The following is a 5,612-nucleotide window of genomic DNA, read 5'->3' as shown; positions in this document are numbered from 1 at the left end:
GCATAATTTTGACCAGCAGGGGTTCTTTATAGCGCTCCTAAATATTAGTACAGGGGTGTTTTCCATTTTGAATTTTTCGCAGCCGGCAAGATCGAGTTCAGCAGCGAAATGTTAAACTACATAACATGAAAAAACCTCAGTGCCATTCCACTCTGTGAAGGTCGATGATCAGCGAAGCTGTGTATGTGGCGACTGACCGTTGCAACGCTGAAACATTCAAAGTTTGCGGGATCGGGGCCACATCGACGGTTCGTATTTCTTTCTGCCTCACGGTCCTGGCGGGCAGCACGCTTATACGATTGGTGTCCGGGGCCGGCTCATCGTGGATGGTCTCCTTCCGCCGCCGCCGCACCCATTCCCTTTTCTGTCCACGCCGTCGTTCTTGGTAGGCACGCTGTTCTTCTTCAGACCGTACCACACGCGGCCTACACATTTCATAGTCAGAGCAGAACTCAGGAAAGGAGCCTATACGCAAAACATGACGTCAGGCCAAAGAAGACACTTAGATTGGTACGCACTAGTTTGAATACGCGGGATGACGTACACGTGTCTCGTGCGAACGTCGACATGGCCGATGCAGGTCAATATGTAGTATGTGTTCTGATCAGTTTACGATCTGATATGGGTTGTATTTGGACCCAAGGTATTAAACTTATTTTTGCAAGTTGGCGGAGTGCTTGAAGACTGCTTCACCTCCACCGCTGGTCAGCCTGGTATTGCACAGTCTTCGTGATTTTTTTTTTTTTTACTACGGATATCAATCCGCTGGAAACTAGCCATATACAGCTTCACTGCAAAATTCGTCAAGCAATTCTAGGATAAAAAATATCAAGTTTAAGCGCATTTGTGAACCGCTCATCCTTCGCATGCTGGTGACGCATGCGCAGATAATTTTTTTTTTTTGCATTCGCCTTGCTTTTTTTTCTTTTTATGTACGAAACGGCCGATATCGATGGCACGACCAAGCTTAAACGCGTGGCCTTTCGTCCACGGAAGTGATGGAAGTAAAATACGAAATAGCGGAAATAAAATCATGCCTCTAATTCCTATGGCCTCATGAACCATTTCCGTCTCGATCACTTGCAGCCACTGAACGATGTTCTTCCTCCGTAACGGCCGTATAACGACAGGACGCCATGGGAACGGACACTGCTTTTAAACTTTGAATTAAGGGCGCCGACCGAAAAATGGAAAGGTACTTGATGGTTGAAAAATGAGATGGTTCGACTGATAACTGCTTCTTTTTTCAGATTTTTTCTTTTTTTTCTCGTCTACGGGGAGGTAGCACGGTAAATAACCTTCTGATGTATTTGTGCACAAAGCCAAATCGAGGCGCTGAGAGATTTTTTCATGCTTTGGAAATAACAGTTCCAGAGCCTTAATACGGATTGGATGAACTTTCCGGACGTTTTTTTTTATTTAGTATTGTGTGTGCGTGTGTGTGTGTGTGTGTGTGTGTGTGTGTGTGTGTGTGTGTTTGTGCGTGCGTGCGTGCGTGCGTGCGCGTGTGCGTGTGAGCGTGTGGGTGTGTGATGCTGTTTTGCTCTTCTTTTTATTTATTTATTTTCAATCTGTCCCGCAGAACGTCTTTCAATTAGTGCAAGTTCGTGAAGTGTCGAGGCGAGTATGTAACAACGTAGGGAAAAATGTTAGTTACTGATCTGCATGGTTTGATGACACAACAAACACTCACATAAACTCACCATATAATCTAACCGTAGCCAAAAGAAATAAAGGATCAGTAGTGGAGATTCATCCTTACACAATCTTATTTTGCATTAACACAAAAAATTGAAGAATTTTATGGAGCTTGAAAGAATACTTCTAGTTCGCTGCTAATTTTCCTTTTCGTGCTTGCGTTCTCCAGCCACCGCCTCGTGAAGCCAGCAAGAGAATGCAGAATCTGCTCAAATCAGCCGCCAGGTGACACTATGATTACGCGCTTGTTAGGTAAAAAACGTGTTCAGCATACCTGAAAAAAAAAAACAACCAGGCTAGCTGACTATTTGTCACCGCGCCGTGTCAAAGGGGATGCCATGAAATCATCACCATCATCACGTTGGGTGTTTCTTTAATAAGAAAAGATGCTAAAATGTCAACGAACACATTTCGTGCTTGTGGCTATGGTGAAGTTGTTAAGCCATCTGGCTTGTGCACTTAAGCAGCCATGTTTGAAACCGACCACTAGACGCGCTTCCTTTATTTATGTATTTTTTCACATAGTGAGAAAGCGTATATTCGGCGAAAACCCAACCAGTGACTGACTGACCCAAATGAAAACCGCACGACAGTAAGCAACGGAGGCTTCGCGCTAAAATTGAAAAAAAAAATGTTGATTGAAGCGAGCTCGCAACAGTTTTCCACACGCACAAGAGTTTATTTAAGGTGCCCCTATGGCTTACCAGCCTTATTTCTCTCATAATGCAATAATTTTACAAATAATCAACTATTCGCTATTGTTATGTAGCCTGTTGCCGCCAGTGAACAGAAAAATACGGACACGCAGTCACCAGCTCTCGTTCGGATTGATGAATTGGAATAAAATATGCATGACCATGAAGTTTGACACTAATTTATGCGCGTCGATCCACAGCTCATGCAGAGAGGGCACAAAACACACGTTAGAACAGTTATCATCGGAGTTCGGTGTTCTTGAATCTTTACACATATGTCCGCATCTGTCCGTTGCTTATCTTCCATGTTGGTCCCGTTCCTCGCTGTTCGTGATTAGTGAAAGTCCCAAACATAAGGCCTTCTTATAGTGTGAGGATCAATGGAAGTGTCAGGTATGTTCATCAACGCCGAGTATTCAAAGAAGTTGTAGATCGTTTTGTTAGTTCCTTTGCGTTATTAGAAAAAAAGTTCGTAACATACCAGAATGGGTTCAACCGCTACGACGTGCTGCTTCTGTGCATGATGATGCTGTTTCGATTGCATATCACGGCAGATGAATTTCGACAGTGGCAGAATTCGAACAGGCTCTTTTGTCAAGTTTGTTGGTGCACGGTAAAAAAAAGAAACCTCAAGAATTCAAAAAATATTCCGACGGGCTATGACGTATTTGCTAGAAGTTATGTGCCTTTTCTCTATGCGTGTAAAGGAAATAAGGAGTGAATAATAAATACCGGTGTGCGAATAGTGATTTTTTGCAACCGAATCGAATGCGAATCGAACATTGCCAGACTCAAGTTGAATCGAAATCAATATCGAATACTTTTTTGAATAATGAAGAGTCGTTATCTCAAATAATATAAAGCAACGGTAGCATTCTAGTATTCTTATATTGTTAGCAAGTTTCAGTCATTACATATTACGTTATGAAGCGTTGCTTATCAAAAGCACATATGGAGCATTAAGAGTAATCAAAGTACATAATTCTCATACCCAGGGCTCTTCAGAGAGTGCGAATACTTGCTATACTGAATGTAAAGTATGGCTACCTAGGTGACGTAGCCTCCTCTACTACGCAAGCTTTTAATGTCTATGCTATGCCCATGGGGTTGAAAATTTACCATACTTTTCCTCTAATTTTCTGTTTACTTAAGTGAAGTTTACTTTTTGAAATATTCTAAGAGTATTCGAAAAAGATTCGCACTTACGAGTAGTGTGTATTCGATTCGTTATTAGAAATATTCGAATATTCGCACACCGCTAAATAATAAACCTTCGTAATCAATCTTCAGTTATAAAGTAGTTAGGAGATAAATGATGGCAGGCTGTTAAAATTTGCTTAAAACGGCATTGCTCAATTTTGAAGTTCTTCGCGTGGCTCATGAAGATTACTGGGAAATAATTAAATTTCATGACTTAAATTCGTTCTTTAGAGCAGATACCCTTAAAGGACTGCGTATATTAAGAATTATTATATAACGCTCTTTTTTAAGAATAGGTGAGAAGGTTAAAATCAATATTCACCACATGATGCTGTTTAGGTTTCTTGACTTTCTTGTGTTATTCCTATCGCAACATTAGACAACCTAAAAAAAGTTAACAACATTAAGTAACCAAGTCTTATCATCGCAACCGCTATGGTGGCTGCTTTGGTTTCAGTGGGATACAGTTTCTAAAATACGACATTGTGTTTTCAAGATGAATGCTCTACACGTACGCACAGTAAGATACAAAAGAGCTGCATAGAAAGGTGACGGAGAATTACAGTTTCGTTAGGATAAAGCCAATAAAAAGGCGATTATTTTTTTCGCCTTTTCATCGCATACGACCCCAGCAGTGCTTGATCGAACGGCGTGAAGAATGACATCATATGAAAACCTCAAGCCGAAGCGCGCTAGGAAGATAACAGCTCGTTCGGTAAGTTAGCTGAAACAATAGAGGCCTAAGTTTGTTTATTAACCGCGACGTCCTGCTCCGTTATCTTCGAGTAGATTACGCGGTGCGCTGACAGGGCGGTTAAGCTTGGAACAAAAGCTGCAGTGGACTGCGATTAATCTATGCTACCATATCACAGAAGGGTCTACAAGACATGCATGAAAAAAGTGTCTTGATACAATAATTCAAAGGGTACGTACAGTCCTCGTTCTTCTCAAGCATGCTACCCGTTTTACAGAATATGTTGCGTGTTTTAGAAAATGTTGATTCTCAACGCAGAGAAAACTGCAGACATCCTGTCACATAGAGGCGAGGATGAGAACGCGTCAAAGGCCGGTCGTGCGCAGAAAAAACAGTGGTGAAGCAAATATGCAGTGAAAACGGGGCTGTCTGAACACAGTAACGAAAAATATCGAAAAAGAAACAAGGACGATAGGTTGCCTCTAAGACGTATGGGCTTTGCTCCTTTTTCGACTAGCTCTACCTTAGTAGCCGTGATGCAAACTTTCATGTCACAGAAAAACGCTCGCTTCCTACAGAGTGCGTACTTTAAACGACAACTTAACAAAAGTTCGAACACTTGTTTCTTTGCGTCTGAAACCTGAAGCGGTTGTCACAATGGCATTTTTATTTTCTTACTAATAAGAATGTTGATGAAGTTCCAGATTTCGAAGTATCAACGCCTAAAACGTGTTATCTTATAATACCTCTCACAATGCCTTAGTAAATGCATCATCGAGGGACTGGTACGAATGGTAACGACACACGTTGCATAGACCAGATGCTCTAGAGCGTTTTCTGCTGCATGCTATGGCGCAGTGTGGTAGATACGGCCCCTGTACAGTTGGCGCTCGGTCGTTAGCAGATCCACTTCCCTACCTGACAAGTCTGGACACGTGTCTCGTGTTCTGATAGTCGCTTTAGTGGCTGCGTTTGTGACTGTGTATTATATAGTTAAAAGTAACAATGGACGCCGGGCCTTCTGCTGGGGAATGCTAATGCTGACGTATTACTGTCGCACGAATCCTATTGATCGCCCTCATTTGCTGCTTTTTGTATAGAATAGTGGTGGCATGTTTTGATCTTGCCTTTATGATTATAAGTAAAACAAAAATTACGCACATCAAATCGACATGTTTGAATCTAAGAAGCGCAGCTTTCATTAAGCGATGAAATAAATGCCTCGCAATTGATTAGATTCTGCACCACGTCGCACCACATCGACTGCCTGCCTGATAGGGAAGGCAAAACAGGGAGACCCCGCCACGTGACAACACTTATACTGT

General features: G+C 42.1%; 1 pseudogene; it reads left to right on the top strand.

Moving 5' to 3' along the window:
- Positions 1-567: 567 nt before the first annotated feature.
- Positions 568-747, top strand: LOC119462993 (U2 spliceosomal RNA; annotated as a pseudogene).
- The last annotated feature ends 4,865 nt before the right edge of the window (positions 748-5,612 follow it).

The sequence above is a fragment of the Dermacentor silvarum genome, chromosome 8, assembly GCF_013339745.2.
Source record: "Dermacentor silvarum isolate Dsil-2018 chromosome 8, BIME_Dsil_1.4, whole genome shotgun sequence".
Lineage (NCBI taxonomy): Eukaryota > Metazoa > Arthropoda > Arachnida > Ixodida > Ixodidae > Dermacentor > Dermacentor silvarum.
The sequence above is the reverse complement of the archived record's forward strand: the minus strand, read 5'-3'. Positions and strand labels throughout refer to the sequence as shown.